Source organism: Budorcas taxicolor, chromosome 5, assembly GCF_023091745.1.
Source record: "Budorcas taxicolor isolate Tak-1 chromosome 5, Takin1.1, whole genome shotgun sequence".
NCBI lineage: Eukaryota > Metazoa > Chordata > Mammalia > Artiodactyla > Bovidae > Budorcas > Budorcas taxicolor.
In genome coordinates this window covers 59,094,303-59,114,970 of record NC_068914.1, presented here as the reverse complement: position 1 = coordinate 59,114,970, position 20,668 = coordinate 59,094,303, and positions in this window count along the sequence as shown.

Below are 20,668 nucleotides of genomic sequence, written 5' to 3'. Positions count from 1 at the left end.
TCCTCTGTCCCTGGGATTCTCCAGGCAAGAAAACTGGGGTGGGTTGCTATTTCCTTCTCCAAAATAGACCACTACATAGAAATAAACCACTGGTACATGCAACACCATAGGTTATTCTCCAAAACCTTATGCTGAGTGAAGTTTTCTTGCAATTTTAGGAGCTTAAATAAATCAAGCAAATCTTATTTATGGTGGCAAAAAAATTTGGAAAATCATTATTTTCATACACATGGGGCAGGAGTTGATGGTAAAGAGCATTCAGAAAATTCCTGGAAATATATAATAGTTAGATTGCATGTCTTTATACTATGGGTCACATGGGTGTATACATTTCTCAAAACTTCATGAAAACTTAATATATTTATTTAGAACAAAAGTTCATATGCTGAATTTTATTCCTTTATACTCTTAGCAGTTTATAAAATATATTGACTATTTCTCTCAAATTTTAATAAATTATAGGAACCACTGAACTTATTTATTAAAACTGTGGAATCCCAGGTCTTTTTTCAGAATATTCTGATTCATTTTATATGTATATAATTATTTCAATTTTAGTAATTTGGGAAATTCTACTTTACGAAATAGACGTTTCTACGCTATAAGTCAAAAATTTAAGGCTCACTGACTTTCCTGGAACTTTGCTGTTTTTATTTATTTCCTTTGTCAGTGATATTGAAAATCAATTTTTACAGTAATGCTGTTATTTATAAAATATGTGGAAAATCATGGACTTCCTTACAAAGAACTAGTCTTTATTTATAGAAAATAATTGTTTTAGAGAAAATATAAGCTGTGATTTTTAGAAATATCAAAAAATATCTCCAGGGAGACTTATTTTCCATAATTACTATGCAATTAGAAAGAAATTTAATATTATTAATTCCAGAATTTGGTAACATCCATTTCCTTTGGGTAAACTTAATTCCTCTGAACTTTCATTAACCATAAAAGAAGATAGTAATAGATTTGCCCATTAACTAGGCACTGAATGACAAATTCTGGGAAAAGATCATTTTTCAGACTATAAAAAAATTCACAAGTATTAGTTGGACTGTTTTGAAATTGCAAAATATGTATGTATAAATCTTTGTGGAATAATGCAATACAGTTAAGCAGAAAGTATTTAGAATATAAACACTGTATGCAGGTATGCTTAGTTAGAGGAATTTTCTGACAAGCTTAAAAATAAAGACCTTAACTTTTTCAATTTGTCTGCCAAAATGTGTGTCAGTGTGCATTTGTGTGTGTGTGCGAATATATGTGTATTCGTTAGTTCTTTCTTATAGTTTGAATTAGTTCTTTTTGACAGTTTACATCTGTTTATTCAAGAAAGGGGAAGGAGAAAGTAATCCCTTTGTTAAAATTGTCCACGCTGCAACGCTCATGTTCTGCCGTTTTTCACGTTTACACTCAAGATTGCTCACTATGTTTTGACTGAACTTGCCTCAACCTCAAGACTCCAAGTGCCCTGTGACTTTTCATCCAGACACATGAAAGCTGGGAGTTGTCAGGAACACCTAGATGTATATGTAGCTTTCACAAGTAACATCAAGCATGCAGGTGAGAGCAGAGGTTAGCTTATTTAATATTTCCCATAATCTATAAATAAAAATGGCCTTTTTGGATGAAAAGCAGAATTGAGCAGGCTATTATTGTTACTAGGAGGAATTTACAGTTGTTATTGGAAAGAAGATAAATTTTGTGAAAGTAGATATATTGCAAGAGCCATCAAACACTCCTTCTGGAGCAAATGAAATGTTTCCTACATGTTTAGTTACTGCTATTCTGATATTTATAAGCATATACTTCTTAATTTGACATTATTTTGTTCTACAATAAAAAGTTATTGGCCCAAAGGTAAATCTCTCAATGGAACTACTTTTTGGGGAGGGGGTAAAAATGTGTAATAGCAAGTTGGATATTTTCTGTGTTTACACCTGTTACTCTATTCTTTTGCTGTTGTTTATTTGCTTTAATTTATTTTTTAATTGGAGGAAGTTTGCTTTACAAGGTTGTAATGGTTTCTGCCATACAAACAAAATCATATATAATTATGCATATAACACATATCTCCTGAACATCCCTCCCCCTCCCTCATTCCATCCTTCCAGACCATCAGAAAGCATCTGTCTGGGCTCCCTGTGTTATATAGCAATTCCTCATCAGCTCTCTTTTACATATGATATTGTATAAATGTCTATGCTACTTTCTCCATTTGTCCTTCTCTCTCTTTCCCCTACTTTATCCACAAGTCAGCTCTTTATATCTGTAGTCTATTCTTAAAAGAAATGTTTTTTGAGATGTTTAGATTGAATCATTCTACCATGTTAGTTTCATGACTGCAGCCATGAAATTAAAAGATGCTTACTCCTTGGAAGAAAAGTTATGACCAACCTAGATAGCATATTCAAAAGCAGAGACATTACTTTGCCAACAAATGTCCGTCTAGTCAAGGCTATGGTTTTTCCTGTGGTCATGTATGGATGTGAGAGTTGGACTGTGAAGAAAGCTTAGCACCGAAGAATTGATGCTTTTGGACTGTGGTGTTGGAGAAGACTCTTGAGAGTCCCTTGGACTGCAAGGAGATCCAACCAGTCCATTCTGAAGGAGATCAACCCTGGGATTTCTTGGAAGGAATGATGCTAAAGCTGAAACTCCAGTACTCTGGCCACCTCATGTGAAGCGTTGACTCATTGGAAAAGACTCTGATGCTGGGAGGGATTCGGGGCAGGAGGAGAAGGGGACAACAGAGGATGAGATGGCTGGATGGCATCACTGACTTGATGGATGCGAGTCTGAGTGAACTCCGGAAATTGGTGATGGACAGGGAGGCCTGGCGTGCTGCGATTCATGAGGTTGCAAACAGTCGGACACGACTGAGTGACTGAACTGAACTGAACTGAACCATGTTAGTTAAAAAGAATTTATTAATGGACAGATTACATAAGAGGTTGCTCCTTCTTTATGTTAATTTGTTTGGTCTGTTACCAAGGAATGATTTTATTGATGTTCTATACTTTGTGTTTTACGGAAATTGCTAATTATATGTTCACAGCATGGAAATCATGCACTCACCTTTTGAAGCCAATGGGATATAATGAAACAAGAAGTTATTTTGAAGTAAAACAATTCTCCTTTTTAAAATTTTATTTTATAAAAGTATCAATTTTCCATCTCACGTGCAGGTATTCTGTAATTATTAGCCATTCATTATTCAAGAAGACTCTTTAAACTTGCTACCTGTGGTTTGAATTTCCTGAATATTTTGGCTAAAGTGATAGAATAAAGGTGAGTGGTTCTTTGAGCATGTTTATGCATCATTGAGCCCTGGAGATATGAATATATTGAGGTTATGTAAGAAGTCTCTGAGTGTCTTTCCCCTTTAGGTAAACTTACAATCTTTCCAATTCTGCTGGGATATATTAAAGTTATCTGATTACATATGATGCATATTTGTAAATGAATGTTATCAAATTGGTCTATCTTTATGCTATCTATCCTTAAGTTTATGTTGTTAAAATCTGCAATCAAGGTAAAAAGTTTGTGTTGGTATTTCTGAAATTGATTCTATAAAGTTTTAAGTATTTAGATTTTAGAATCTTGAGATTTGCCTCTCCTTTTGAAAAAAAAAAAAAAAAAAAATCCTGCTATTGATTGTCTTTGAATTAGTCACACTGATTCTTCATAAACTTTGTTTTTCTTTCCACAAAACCATTTTGCAACAAATCAGCACATAAAATTTAAACAATGTTTTATGTTTTCAAATAAACATCAAGTTTAAAATTTTGCTTTATGTGACTGTTTTGTTTTGTTTTCTACTTACTTCACTTCAAGAAGGATGAATTTGACTGGAAACCAGTGCTGCTGCCATCCTCTTAAAAGCTGATGACTATTGCCGTTTCATCCTTTTGTCTGTACTCCCAAATTCCCTAGTTCTTTGAAAACAACAGCAATCAGACTCAAGTTCCCACTACTCCACTGAAAACAAGTCAACGTCACTAGCAAGCTCTATTTTAACAAAACCTATAATTACGCCTTTGTCTTAAATTTTCTTAACCTCACTGCAACATTCCAAATAGTCACAATCTTCTTTACTACAGCTGTAAGGAAGAAACGCCTAATCAATACCTTATTTATTTTTTCCTTCTTCAATAGTAATAAAGTTTTAGCTGGATACACTTCCATCTTTTTAAAAGCCACTATTTTCAGAGTCTACAGCAGGTAGTTAAAGCGATGAAATTAGGTACTTGCCATTTGGATGTGTGCAGAAGCGACGTGTGCCTCTTTACAATTAGCACCTTAAATAGGGGTAAGCTCCTTTTGCCACTTTTTGTTTTTCCTTTTCTTGCAGCTAGGAGATAACTAGAACAGAAGCAGATACATGGATCCAGAGTTGGAAGCTGTTTTGAGAATAACAAGACTGTCCTAACAACCTGGACTTGAATTACTAGACTAACACATTAAAACAACTGTGTTAACCAGAATGTGTTTCAGTATGTTGTTTCACAGTATCTTATCTTGTACACAAAATTCTTCAGTACACTTATAAACTACTTACTGTGCTGGTTTCCCTGTCACTTATTTGATCATGACTGATGCTTACTCCTCAGAAGAAAAGTTATGACCAACCTAGATAGTATATTCAAAAGCAGAGACATTACTTTGCCCACTAAGGTCTGTCTAGTCAAGGCTATGGTTTTTCCAGTGATCATGTATGGATGTGAGAGTTGGACTGTGAAGAAGGCTGGGCGCCGAAGAATTGATGCTTTTGACCTGTGGTGTTGGAGAAGACTCTTGAGAGTCCCTTGGACTGCAAGGAGATCCCACCAATCCATTCTGAAAGAGATTAGCACTGGGATTTCTTTGGAAGGAATGATGCTAAAGCTGAAACTCCAGTACTCTGGCCACCTCATGCGAAGAGTTGACTCATTGGAAAAGACTCTGATGCTGGGAGGGATTGGGGGCAGGAGGAGAAGGGGACGACCGAGGATGAGATGGCTGGATGGCATCACTGACTCCATGGACGTGAGTCTGAGTGAAGTCCGGGAGATGGTGATGGACAGGGAGGCCTGGTGTGCTGAAATTCATGGGGTCGCAAAGAGTCGGACATGACTGAGCGACTGAACTGAACTGAACTGATGTTTCCTTTATATGCTCTCTGTCTCTTCTTCTTTTTTTTTTTTTTTTGCCCAAAATTTAGCTACCTAGGGTTTAGTCTCCCGCTCCTTTCTCTTTTTTTATATAACACATGGCCTCATGGCTTTACATGCCACCTATATGTTGTGACTTCTATAGAATATTGTTTTTTTCAAAACCCCATGAAGTCATGTTTTCACTTGAAAAACTACCAAGAAGTTCAAATGTAACATGTGTTGAACAGGAATCTTGATCTCCTTCCAAGTCTCCGCCTCTGTCACCTCATCTTGGTGTAAGGAACACGTCGACCTTGCACTTCTGGCTCTCACATCCAAATGCATCAGGAAGCTGGAGTTAATTTTTACATTTCAAATTTAAGAAAACCTGTTTCCAGGACAGGAATAGAGACACGGATGAAAGAATGGATATGTGGGATGAATTGGAAGATAGCATTGACATATATACACAATCATGTGCTTCACTTCATTGTACAGCAGAAACTAACTGCAGAAACTAATACAACATTGTACAGCAATTATCCTCCAATTAAAAAAAATGATTCTCAGAGAAATGAAGAAATTTGAGAAAGTTAAGGAAGTGATGTGTGAAGAAAATGAAACAAGATAGATTTCAAATCAACAACCCAACTTTACAACTGAAGGAACTAGAAAAAGAGCAAATTAAAGAGCAAACATTCAATTACTAAAATCAAGAATGAAAGTGAGGTCCTACTACCAATTCTAGAAAAATAAAAATGAATATGAATGTATACATCAATAAATTAGATAACCTTGATGAAATGAACATGTTTCTAGAAACACAAAACCTTACCAAGAAAGGATCACAACACAGAAAATATTTCTAAATATATAAAGAGTTCAAATGAGTAATCAAAACTTACCACAAAATGAAAGCCAAAGACCAGATAATTTTATTGGTGAATTTTATGATAAGAAATAATATCAATCTTTATCAATCATTTCCAAAAAATAATTAAAAAGGAAGGCACTCTTTCTAACTTATTCTGTAAGGCCAACTTTGCCCTGATACCAAAGCCAGACAAGCACAGTAAAGAAAAACACAATACAGTATTACTATAAACCAATATCCCTTATGAACACTGATGTAAAAATCCTCAATGAGATGCTAGCAAATAGAATTCAGCAGTACGTTAAAAGAATTACACCATGTCCACGTGGGTTTATTCCAAGAGTTCAAGGATCATTCAACATATAAAAATTGATGAACACAAAACATTATGTAAAAAGAATGAAGAAAAAAAAACCAGGATCATCTCAGCTGATGGAGAAAAATCATGTGACAAAATCCAATACCCTTTCATGATAAAAAACATTCGGCAAACTAGCAATAGAAAACTACCTCAACATAACAAAAATCATATGTGAAAAACACATAGTGACCGTCAGAGTCAGTGGTGAAGCACTAAAAGCATTTCCTCTAAGATCAGTAACAAGGAACAAATGCCCACTTTTACCGCATCTATTCAACCACGGAAAGTTCCAACTAGAACAATTAAGTAAGAAAAAGAATCAAAATACATTCAATATGGAAAGGAAGAAATAAAATTTAACTACCTTTTAATGCAGATGATATGATCTTTTTCATAGAAAACACTGACAATCACACATATACACACATACACACACACACACATACACACACACACACATACATGCACCTATTAGAGTTACTAAATGAATTAGTAACTTTAATATCTCTAATAATAATAATTAGTAACTCTAATTATCAAACTAACAGGATAATAAAGTCAAAACACAAAAATGAGTTGCATTTCTATGCATGAACAATCTGAAAAGAAAATTACAATAAAATTCATAATATCAACAAAAAGAAGAAAACACTTAGGAGTTAACTACAAAACTACAAAACATTACTGAAATAAATTAAAGGTATAAATGAATGGAAATATATGCCATATCCATGGCTTTAAAGTCTGAATATTGTTAAAATGTGAATATTAAATGTCAATTATTAAAATACCAAAGCAATCTATAGATTCAATGCAATCCCTATCAAAATCACAGTGACATTTTATGCAGAAATAGAAAAACCCATTTAAAAATTTACATGGAATCTCAAATCCAAAATCACTAAAACAATCTTAAAAATAAATAACAAAATGGGAAAACTGACATCTCGTGTTTTCAAAACTTAGTACAAAGTTATGGTAATTAAAATAGTACTGTATTGATATAAAGACAGATATATAGGCTAATGGGATAAACCAGACAGTTCAAAAATAAGCCCTCATGTATATGGTTAAATAAGTTTTGACAAGACCATTCAATGGGAAAAGCAGTCTTCAATAAATGGTGCATGAAAACTGTATATACACATGCAAAGTAATGACTTTGGAGCCTTACCTGACACCATATACAGAACTTAACTCAAAAAACATCAAGGTTATAAATGAAAGAGCTAATGCAATAAAAGTCTTAGAAGGCAACATAGGGCAAAATCATGACATTGAAATTGCCAATGATTTCTTAAATACTATACCAAAGGCACAGGTAACAAAAAAATTAGACAAAATGGACTTTATAAAGTTATTTTTTTTAATATGTGGATTAAAAGACACTATCAACAGAGTACAAAGGCAAATTGTAGAATGGAGATGTTATTTTCAAATCATATATCTGATAAGGATTAAATCCGTAATTTGTAAAGAACTCCTAAAACTCACTAGCAGCAACAACAAAAACCTAATTCAAAACCATGCAAGAAACTTGAATAAATTATTCTCCAGAAAAGCTATACACATGGCCAATAACATACACATGAAAAGATGGCAAACATCACCAATCATTAGGGATGTACAAATTAAAACTATAAGGAGATACTAAAAAAAAAGAAAATAAAAAGCTAGAACAAAATAAGCATTAGTAAAGTTGTGGGGAAACTGAAACCACTACGCATTGCTGCAGATATGAAAAAGCTATACCTTCTATAGGAAACAGTACTGTGGTTCCTAAAAAAAAATTACCATATGATCTGCAGATTCCTCTTCTGGGTATACACCCAAAAGAATAGAAAGTATGTTCTCAAAGAGACATTTGTACACATATGTTCATAGAATGAGTTGTGGGTTGTCATTTCCTCCTCCAGGATATCTTCCCAAGCCAGAGATCAAACCACATCTCCTGCATCTCCTGCATTGGCAGGCAGATTCCTTACCACTGCACCACTTGCAAAGCGCCAAAATGTGTGAGCAAACCAACTATCCATGGAGGGATGAATGGATAAGCAAAATGTGGTACATACACATAACAGAATATGAAGCAACAGAAAAATGAAGGAAACTCTGACATAGGTGATAACATGGATGAATTTTGAGGACATTATTCTAAGTGCAATAAGCCAGTCACATAAAGACAAACTGTATAATTGCACTTACATGTCACAGAGTAGTAAAAATCATAAAAACAGAGAATATAAAGATGAGTTCCAAACAGAGGGGCAATGAGGACTTATTTATTCTTTAACAGATACAGTTTCAATTTCAAGATGAAGATGATTATGAGGATGGATTTGGGTGGTCACAAAACAATAAGAATATCCTTAATGTTACGAACTGTACACCTAAAATGTTAAATTTTATGTTATGTGTATCTTACCAAAATTTTTACAAATTTTTACTTTAAAAACATCATACTTAACAAAATATCTGGAGAAAGAAATGGCAACCCACTCCAGTACTCTTGCCTGGAAAATCCCATGGATGTAGGAGCCTGGTAGGCTACAGTCCATGGAGTCGCAGAGTCAGACACGACTAAGCGACTTCTCTCTCTTTCTTAGCAAAACATCATACCTTATTTTCCTGTGAGGAGGAATGAAAAAAGGTAGGAAAAAATTGACAAGTAAGAAAAAAGTTCTTACATGCCAGATTTCATTACTATTGTGTTCTATTACCTAAAAGAGTAAACTGCTTAGAAAATTGAACTGTGGAACAATGAGACATCCAGGAATCTTGGAAATATTTTGAGGTTGGTTTGTATCAGGTTTTTGAACCAAATAAACTGGCCAACACCTAACCTGTATCTAAGAACAAAGTCAAAGAGTAAAGAGGTGAAACAAAATTAATCAGAGTCAACCATGTTATTTCTATTTCTCTTAAATTCATAGATTAGAAGATTCTAAAGGTTATATTTCTAATAACATATTAGAAGGTTTCACAACATTCCTCCAATGAATAGTAAACATTCATCAGTTTCACAACAACTGGATTAATCTAACTAGCAAAATTCTATCTGTTATGGGGTTGGCCTCATCCTAGTCTATTTGGGGATAGGGTCCTATTAACACTCTCTTTTGAGGACTCAGGTCTGAGCAGTTCTTGATCCACATCAGTCAAACTGCCCATCCCTAGAGAGGTATATGTTAGCAAAGAGTAGGTGTTTCCTAGTAGGGAAAATCCAGGTACTGACTGAGGTGGACTTCTTAAATCTATCCCTGAACTAAGACTCACATTACCAAATTAATAGATTTGGCTCGAAATTGTTTGTGTTTCCTAAAGATTTTTTTTTCTGGAAAAATAAAACAAAACATAGACATCACTATTATGCCAACAATTATTTGAACTATTTGATTGGCAGATGATACTGCATTCATAAAACTCGTTTGTTTATTGTACTTTCCTTTATCAATTGAATTATTCTCCCTTCTTCATGTGAAAATGAGATACAAATCAGTTGACTAGGAAAGACTAGACTTCTATAAACTTTATTTTGAGTATCTGCATGGATTTGTGGCTTAAAACAAGATATTTTCAGTTAAATGTAATCTACATAAAAAAATAAGTTAAATTGTCACAGTTTGGCAAAAGAGGTCTCTTCAAGATGGCTCCTTTGAATAAACTTCTGATATTATTCAAACTGATAGTTTTTTCCTTAAAAAATCAAAATGATAAGACAACACCCTGTTTATTAAAGTGAAAAATACTATTAGTACCAATATTTGTGCCCTAGGAGTTTTCATTATAGTGCTATATACAAGCGTATGGGATAAAGTAGGATAGCACACAAATTGTTATCATTTTGAAACGTGAAAGAAAAATCTGTTAAAAGTCTTTCTTTTTTTGTATATTTGTAAAAAAGATTAAGCTTACTTTAGGTTTATAGTTAATTAAAACTTCCCCTCACCTTTTAAAATCATATTGGCCACCTGATGTGAAATCATCTCTTTGGAAAAGACCCTGGTGCTGGGAAAGATTGAGGGCAGGAGAAGAAGGCGGGGGGGGGGGGGGGGGTGGACAGAGGACGAAATGGTTAGATGGCATCACCAACTCAATGGACATGAGTTTGAGCAAACTTTGGGAGATAGTTATCTGCATTTCATGGGGTTGCAAAGAGTCAGACACAACTTATAGACTGAATAACAATCATGTTAGTAACCATTAGTTTGCTATAACAAGGTAACCCACCAGGTGACTTAAAAAAAAAAGTATTAAATTTATAGAAGCTAGAAGTCCAAAATCACCACACAGGCAGGGTTGGTTCCTTTTGAAGGCTGTGAATGAAGGGTCTGTTCCAGGTGTTTCTCCTTGATTGGCAGATGGCATTCATCTCTCTACTGTCTCTTATCCTGCCATCTTTCCTATAGGTATTTCTGTTTGTTAAAAGTTCCCCTTTTTATAAGGACACCAGTAATACACGATTGGAGCCTGCCCAAATGACCTTATTTTATCTCTCTAAAGACTTACCTCCAAATAAGATCACATTCTGAGACACTGGGATATAAGACATATGAACTCACAGGGAGGACACAATTCAATCCATAACATAGACATACCAAAAACTGTATTGAAATCACACAGCTGCCACAAAGATTAGAAGTACATAACTTTCCTCTATTTGATCTCTGCCTTAGCATTCTGAAATTGACTTGGAAGAGTAAAAGTCACTTATTATTTTTAACTTTACCAGAAAACTAAGAATATTTCCCTTATAGACATGAATGATACAATTCATTATGATTAAATTTTAGAGAACGTGGGGAGGCTTTCCCATTTTAAATTTCATTTTCTACTCAGAATTATGAGCAAGTACAATTTTTCTTATTTTATTGAAGAGGAAACAGGCACTGGGATATCAAATAAATAACTGAATGCCACCCATCTCTGGACAAATGCAAGATGTGAATCATGTGACTATAAACATGTTCTTAGATATAAATTACATTCCCTCTCACTGAGTAAATTATTACGCATAGACAGTCTTCTAAGCTCAATGGATAAGAGAATGTTCAAGGCTGTAGATACAATTCTGCCAATTTGATATGTAAAAGGATGGTTATAATTTTCTTATTCAGCTCAACTGTTTATTTCATGCAATCTTTACATCATATGAAGCTCCATGATATTCAATCCGGGGAATACCCATCATGATTTTGTTTCCTTGGGTGTTTTATGATTTAGCAGGGTTTCTAAGCTAGTGAAGATTTCTCTACCTTTATCTGTGGTAGTCCTTGCCTTTGGTTAGTTATTCCTGGATGCTATCAAACTTTGGAACTATTTAGCATCAGTTTTTCACTGTGAACTTCCTTGACCCTCTAGTAAATACCCAAATAAACAATTCTTCTTTTCAGCTACCTTTGCTAGCCAAGAGGACATTGGTCAACATTCTCATCGAGGCTGCAGATGTCTTGGGGTCCAGAACTAAAACTCAGTACTCATATTACCATAATTTGCAAATGCCCTAAGTGTGATTATAGGTTGAAGGTTAGCTTGCAAATTTTTAGTTCGTTTTTTTTTTTCTCTTTTTCCCTTTGCCTTAGGGGATTTTTGTTACTCTCCTGCAAGAAGAAGTTTATATTAACAAATGTTTTCTATATTTTTCAACATTTATGGTCATTTTTATTAGGAATTTTTTCAGAGCATCTGTCTTGGCATATCAATGGCAAAGGAAGTCCAAGTTTTCTCTAGTTTCTGCCAATATAGTAAACAAGGAACTTTGATCTTTTAAGTTCCTCTAAAAGAACATATGGCTCTGAAAAGAGATAAGGATACAAAAAGCAAAAAAGCTTGACAACAAGGTCAGCTCTGCAGGTTGGCCACAAATTTTATAAAGCAACAAGTTTAGTTCAGTTTGGTCGCTCAGCTGTGTCTGACTCTTTGCGACGCAATGAATTGCAGTATGCCAGGCCTCCCTGTCCATCACCATCTCCCGGAGTTCATTCAAACTCATATCCATCGAATCGGTGATGCCATCCAGCCATCTCATCCTCTGTCGTCCCCTTCTCCTCCTACCCCCAATTCCTCCCAGCATCAGAGTCTTTCCCAATGAGTCAACTCTACGCGTGAGGTGGCCGAAGTATTGGAGTTTCAGCTTTAGCATCAGTCCTTCCAAAAACACCCACGACTGATCTCCTTTAGAAGGGATTGGTTGGACCTCCTTGTAGTCCAAGGGACTCTCAAGAGTCTTCTCCAACACCACAGTTCAAAAGCATCCATTCTTCGTTGCTCAGATTTCTTCACAGTCCAACTCTTACATCTATATATGACCACTGGATAAACCATAGCCGTGACTAGACGGACCTTTGTTGGCAAAGTAACATCTCTGCTTTATAATATGCCATCTAGTTTGGTCATAACTTTCCTTCCAAGAAGTAGTGTTTTTTAATTTCATGGCTGCAATCACCATCTGCAGTGATTTTGGAGGCCCCCAAAATAAATTCTGACCCTGTTTCCACTGTTTTCCCATCTATTTCCCATGAAATGTTGGGACTGTATGCCATGATCTTATTTTTCTGAATGTAGAGCTTTAAGCCAACTTTTTCACTCTCCTCTTTCACCTTCATCAAGAGGTTTTTTAGTTCTTCTTCACTCTCTGCCATAAGGGTGGTGTCATCTGCATATCTGAGGTTATTGATATTTTTTCTGGCAATCTTGATTTCAGCTTGTGCTTCTTTCAGCACAGCGTTTCTCATGATGTACTCTTCATAGAAATTAAATAAGCAAGGTGATATATACAGCCTTGACGTATTCCTTTTCCTATTTAGAACCAGTCTGTTGTTCCATGTCCAGTTCTACCTGTTGCTTCCTGACCTGCATACAGGTTTCTCAAGAGGCAGGTCAGATGGTCTGGTATTCCCATCTCTTTCAGAATTTTCCACAGTTTATTGCGACGGCTTTGGCATAGTCAATAAAGCAGAAATAGATGTTTCTCTGGAACTCTCTTGCTTTTTCTATGATCCAGGTGATGTTGGCAATTTGATCTCTGGTTCCTCTGCCTTTTCTAAAACCAGCTTGAAATCTGGAAATTCACAGTTCACGTATTGCTGAAGCCTGGGTTGGAGAATTTTGAGCATTACTTTACTAGTGTATGAGATGAGTGCAATTGTGCAGTGCTGAGTTTTCCAAATTTGCTGGCATATTGAATGCAGCACTTTCACAAAGACCTAACCAAAAATTGATCACAAAGTGATACAATGTTTGTGCCACTTCTATCAAATTTGTGTTTTTATAGCCAATGCAAATAATTTTCCTCCTCAATGTGATACTATTTGCAACCACTGAAATCATGACAGTCATTTTACTTTTGTAAGTAAAGCAGAATTTTATTATAAAGAAATATAAAGTAAAAACTCCACATCACTTCTATGCAGTTATTTTTATATATATTCTATGAAATGGAGATACTCTAAAAAGAAACAATTATCTTAAAATCAAGATTTTGTTCAAGTATAAATATAAATTAAGATGATTAGGGAATCACTAGGGAATCTGACCAAGATTGGTTAAAATAAGATATATATCAGTAATTATTGAAATGTTACAACTATTCCACTGCACATTGTTAAACAATTTCTCCAGATACACATTGCTTATATTAAGCACAGGATTAAGTTGTCATCATTCTCATGTTTATGCCAAATTGACCAAAATTCTTTACTTGGGTTGTTTAGTCTATGGTATATCATATTTTCATTAAAAATTGATACTGTTCATCTATTTAATCTTATAGGGAATTTTCCTGAACTGTAGGAGCTTTAAACCTCTTGTACTTGATTTATCATTTCAATTTTTAAAAGATGTTAAGTGCAAAAATATTGAAAACTGAATGTATTTACATATCTCATTTTTCCTATTTGACGGTATATGTCATAAAGATCAGTGTGAGTAACTCATTTCTTAATATTAATGATTTTGATTGACTAAAAGGTGTAAATATTATGAAATGCTCTAGCTCATAGAAAAGTTGTAAAGTTTATAAAGTAAGCACAATCTGATAGCACATTTGCCAAATGTAATTAGTATAATATAATTTATAATATATCAACTCTCACCTTTACCTGCTTTATACATATATTCATTTACTTGTGTGTGTGTGTATATATATATGTGTGTATGTATATATATATATATATATATATATATATATATAGGTATATATATTTACTTGTCTTCATCCATAAGAATACAAACTGCAAGAGAGCAGTGATAATCTGATTTTTTTTTTAATCATATAGGCTACAGTTATTGATTTGTCTAGTCAGTGTCCCTTTCTCCTTACCTTTATTAACTGTTCCTGATACTCATTTGGGAAGCCACATCTCATGAACTCCAAGTCCATGCTTCTTTCATGACAAGCTCTAATGCCTGGTCCACTTGAAGTTTAGAAGAGCTATTTAGTCTCAATTTTGGCACTTGGTTGAGATTAATTGGTAAATATCATTCTTGGATTAAAATTGTGAATGAATGTAAGATATAGAAAATTATTCAGCCATTGTGTCCATGTAGTTAAAGGACCACTTTAAAATGGAGAAAACAAACAAATAAGGTAGAAAAAGGGTTAATATTTTATGATACTAAAATATCTCATACATTGAAAATTAAACTAAAAATGCCAAAAGTATTGAAATATATGCAAAAAATGAAATCAAACTTATACATCTGGACACATACATGTGGAATTTTCAGCAATAATTGATTACTAAATAAAATATATTATGTACTTACCTAAAGAATTGATATTTTTTCCTTTTAAAGTGGCAAATGTATTTCTACATAAGTGCCTGTTTAGTCCAGGCTATGGTTTTTCCAGTGGTCATGTATGGATGCAAGAGTTGGACTGTGAAGAAAGCTTAGGACTGAAGAATTGATGCTTTTGAACTGTGGTGTTGGAAAATGGTGTTGGAGACTCTTGAGAGTCCCTTGGACTGCAAGGAGATCCAATTAGTCCATTCTAAGGAAGATCAGCCCTGAGATTTCTTTGGAAGGAATGATGCTGAAGCTGAAACTTCAGTACTTTGGCCACGTCATGCGAAGAGTTGACTCATTGGAAAAGACTCTGATGCTGGGAGGGATTGGGGGCAGGAGGAGAAGGAGATGACAGAAGATGAGATGGCTGGATGGCATCACCAACTCGATGGATATGAGTTTGAATGAACTCCGGGAGATGGTGATGGACAGAGAGGCCTGGTGTGCTGCAATTCATGGGATCGCAGAGTCGGACACAACTGAGCAACTGAACTGAAAGAGATACAAAGATAGATTAATCCAGAGGGATATAGGGCTCCCAATGCTGACAGAAGTAGAGGGATACCTCTAGTCAGGTTTAATAAGGAAATAATATAGTCAGTACCTATTTCAAATTATCTTAGTACATTTACAGTCTTGAAAATTCACTTTCATTCTGGATGACTCTCTACGAACAATGGTTTTATTCAATGGGAGGGAATGTAATATATGTTAGAGCAGAGATTCTTGTCAAACTGCCTATTCACATCCTGCATTGTTCTGTAAAGTTGTATGATGTTCATTTACCTGTTTGACCATCCTGCGTTTAGTTTCCCTCTCATTAAAAGTGGGGTAATTGTTACTTGCTCGTAATGTACTGTAGTGTGAAAAGGCTTAGACATATTCTCCAAATATTAACCATAATTAGTAGTATTAATTTTCATATCTGTAAGGGAAAATATAGTGCACTTAAATGTCCATAAATAAAGGAGAAGTATATACACATATTGAAGTAGTTGTATATTTTTCAAATTGACAGTTAAATTCACAATATAATAACAGACTAAAATTACAGGCTAAACACTAGGTAAATTTTTGTATTCCCTTCCTAGGCATTAGCATATGGGCAAAAGTAAATTAGTAAGACTACTGCCACATCTTAATGTTTTGTTTTTCTCAATATTTTAGAGTTTCAGTGCCTGCATACGGGGTAAGAGCACAGGCTCTGACGTCCACATTCTGGAGCTCAGACTCTGGATCTGGCTCTTTCACACTAGCTGGGTCAGCCGAGCAACTTCTTTAGCACAATCCACTTACCTATAAAACAGGGATCCTAATAGTAGCTATCTCATAGTGGGTATCATTGGAATTACCTGAGTTAATATGTGAGAAGAATTCATACCAATGCATGGTCTGGATTTTTTTTAAATATTTTTTTGCATGTGAACCATTTTTAAAGTCTTTACTGAATTTGTTAAAATATTGCTTCTTTTGTTTATGTCTTTTTTTGGGGGGGTGGTGTAGTGAAGCATGTAGGGTCTTAGATCCCTGATGAGGAATCAAACCTACACTCCTGCATTGGAAGGCAAGTCATAACCATCGGACTGCCAGGGAAGTCCTAGCACGGATTAAATGACATGAAAGTTTCTTTAAATAGAATAATTGAGTAAAACTGCGTATAGAAATAAACAGGAATTATAAAACACATCTATTCTTTTTTGCTTTACCTGTGTTCTTCAAGCTAATTGCACATCTTTTCTTGACATGCATCTGTATCATGCATTTGTATGAAATATACCTTTCTATTTATTTTTTTACTAAAGCCAAGAATCACTTTCTTCTAGGAGAAAGAATAAAACCCTAAGTTTGGGACAAAACCAAACTTCATAGAAAACTTAGACATAAGGATATAAAGCTGTGAATAAAGGCACTTTACAAACACCATATGTCCACAGACATGATATTTTTCGAGAGTATTTTTTATATCAAATATTCAGAATTATTAGTATTAATAAATGCAACAAAGCATAAATCATCTTTAAAGCTCGAGTGTGCTGTTTTATATCATCATGTAACCTTCTGACCCATTTAAAATGAACATGTAGGGAATCCATTTTAACAGCTTCTTCCTGTAGGCTTGAGGGACTCTAGAGCTAGCACAAGTACTACACCAAAAATGTCATTGGGTATTTTCACTCATTTAAAGATTCCCATGCCAAAAAGTTTTGTGTTGAGATGGCATCTCCTAGGAATACAAGTGAATAAACAGCACAGAAAGAGGCAAGAAAAGAGAAATATTTGTTCAACACTCTGCATGCTGTAACAACGTGCAGCATCATTTATGATATGTTACCTCAGCCAAAAATGACATGATGTTATAAATCACTAATTTCTCCATTTTGGAAAGGAAGTTGGAAATATGGGAGAAGGTCATATTCAGTTCAGGTCATGAAAACCAAAAATGCACAGGTTGGACTTTTTATGTTTTAGTAAATCCCAAAGGAGGTTCAATATCATAGTTATTACTATTATTTTCCTCTTGGAAAAGAAAGGAAATGGAAAAATTCTTGCCCGATTTTGGAAGCATTATAATATGGCCTGGGAGAGTTTTACTTTTTATTTAATACTTATTAAATCCTGGTTATTCTTTATTCCATAAGCTAATATTTCACCAAATAAACATTAATGACTTTTTTTTTAAACCTACTTCAGCAATACATTTTTCTTTACCTACAGTGATCATTCTAATTTTCTGCATCCTGGATTTTGATCTAAAGGAATAGTTCTAAACCAGTATTGGAACACATCATTTTAAAAATTTATGCCACAAGGTTTTCAGAGTTGAGATATTCTAAGTAAGAGGACCCTAGAGATTCAAACAGCTGGTTTGAACCGGAAAGAGTGCTCGGCGAAAAGAATGAGAAATACATGCATTTTCAAAGGCTTTCTCCTGTCACTGTGCCAATGGACTCTCTTTCACCCTTAATAAAACTTCTGTTTCTTTCACTTGATCTAGGTGGAAAGAATCACACAAAGAACCACAGGTAAAAGATGAATTATCCAACAGAAGAAACAGAAAACTTAGCTGTGTATGTTTCGGAGGATGTTTAATTGCCTGGAAAAGTTTCCTTGAATATTCAGAGGTCAGCTAGCTAAGGACGACGGTAGGCTCCCCGTTATGGCCTCTTTGGAGAACAAATCTATCAACTTCATGTTTTGTATTCTAGTAAAGAGCAGCAAGCTTACTGAATAAGGTCACTGGAACTTTACTCTAGAATTTGTTATGTAAAACAAATCCAAGATATACTCTATCAAATGGAATTTTTGCTGCTCTTTTCATCCATTTACACCACATATATTCATCTCTTATTTCCTATGTTTAAAACTTTAAAGCAAATAAAATAGGGCAAAGTAATTCACATCTTCTGTCTATAATGGAAATGACAGCCTTGTGAAAGACGTGGATAAATTTAAAGTACAATAGAAAGAAATAGGAGCCTTCATAATTACATATAAACAGTGCAATAGGGGAAAGTGTGGCTTAGATGAAGGAGTCAGACAGATGAAGATTAATATATCATCTTTATTTATGACAAAAGATAAGTTGGAAGACATAGCTTGCTAACAGTGCATTGAAGAATTATACTTATTCACCCAGGTACAATCATAGCTGAAAAACCACAAACTTCCTCTATTGAGGTTAACCTTGAAAAATTTACAACATGAAGAGCCCCCGACTCTAAAAGAGGAAAGAGCTAAGCTAAGCATATCCGGTTAGTTTTGTTAGATTTCTAATCAGAATACTCATTTCTCCCCCAGAAAGAAATGGATAACCAGTGGGGAAAGAGCTTGAAATATCATTTTAGTGAGTTCCTCCACATGGAAACATGCACTGTGACATAAACAGCAACACACCAAGACACATGACTCTAAGAACTGAATTACTATAAGGCAGACCCTCCCTGGGGCCACCTGATTCCTAACTCCCTTTCACAAATCTCCTTACTGTGGGAACAAAGCAAAAGTCTTGGGATCATGAATCCTGATATCCCACCCTCACCAGATCACTTCCCAAACACAGGATGGCATGTAATAGCATATATAATCAGTATAATGTGCAATACTCCAGGATTTTGGCATGTATTAAACTATTATTGGTCACACAGAGTTTAAGTCATAATAATTAAGGATTGGTTATGTAATTTGAATTTAAGAATGAAAGTATTGGATTGGAACGTCGTTCTTCCTATATAGTTTGCTGTTTGTTTCAGTTTGCTCACACTCTTTTTTCTTAAGTGCCAAAACACTCACACTCTTAAAGAAAGTGATTTAGCCATATATTTAAACAAGCCAATTAATAATATCATCATTATGATTTAGAAAACATATTTGAGCCGGAAAAGTATTTATATTTTTTTAGTCACTCCCTCCCTTTTTCTGTTTAGAAATGCCACTTAGACACAGAATTTTGGTTGAGATCATCATAAGTGTTACTTTATGTCAATGTATGGCAAAACCAATACAGTATTGTAAAGTAAAATAAAGTAAAAATAAAAATTAAAAAAAAAGAAAACACACACACACACACACACACACACACACAAATGATAAGCAAATGGACAAGATGATCTTTTCTTCTCTTAATTTAGTGAATGCTACAGATATCTTGCTCTTCTAGAGTGCACCTAAACAAAACTACATTTTTAAATTTCTCAAACTTATATGGCCATAATGGTTTCTAGTACTATCTCAGAGAAATCTTCTGGCTAAGACACAGTCCAGTAGCTAGGAGAGGTAATTCTCTGTAGTCAAGTGCAAGTTTTCATGTTTGAGAATAAGACCTCACAAAACTAAGACCTAATTTAAGGAAAACCAAGACCTAGGTTAGCAGGTACCTTCACTTCTATCATAGGATCTCTATTTTGATATAATGACTACTGTTCTGGGACTTGAAAAAATAAAATCACCTGGAATATTTAAATTAAGATGAAAATATTCTGTTGCTTTTTAACTGTTGATTGCCAGAGAGAGACAAAATTTAAATTTCATTTTCTGATAACATAGTATCAAATAAAAATCAATATCTTATTATAGAAATATAAAATTTTTAGTATGGATTAAATGTTAAAGCTTGTATATATCAAAACTAAATAAATGGCGACAAAGTTTATCTGCACTTTCCTCAAAATGCAAACCTAAGTACTTGACATACTGACAACTGTTAACCTAAGGTGAGCTACTACATCAAATGACCTTCATTAGCAAATTAAAATAAGCAAATTTGTCTTGCAGTTATTCTTCCTTCTGCTTTACTACCATATTGCTAAATCAAGGGTTCACTAAGATTTTTTAATCTGTCAGTTTATATTTTCTTCAAATTTTATAAACTTTGACTAGTATTTTGTCCAATATTTGTTATGCTCACCTTTTGGGGGGGATTACAATTACATATTTTATACATCCTACATATATTAATCTCTTAGAGATTATTTCATCTCAAACTTTCTGGTGCTCTGCTCTTACTTATTTTTT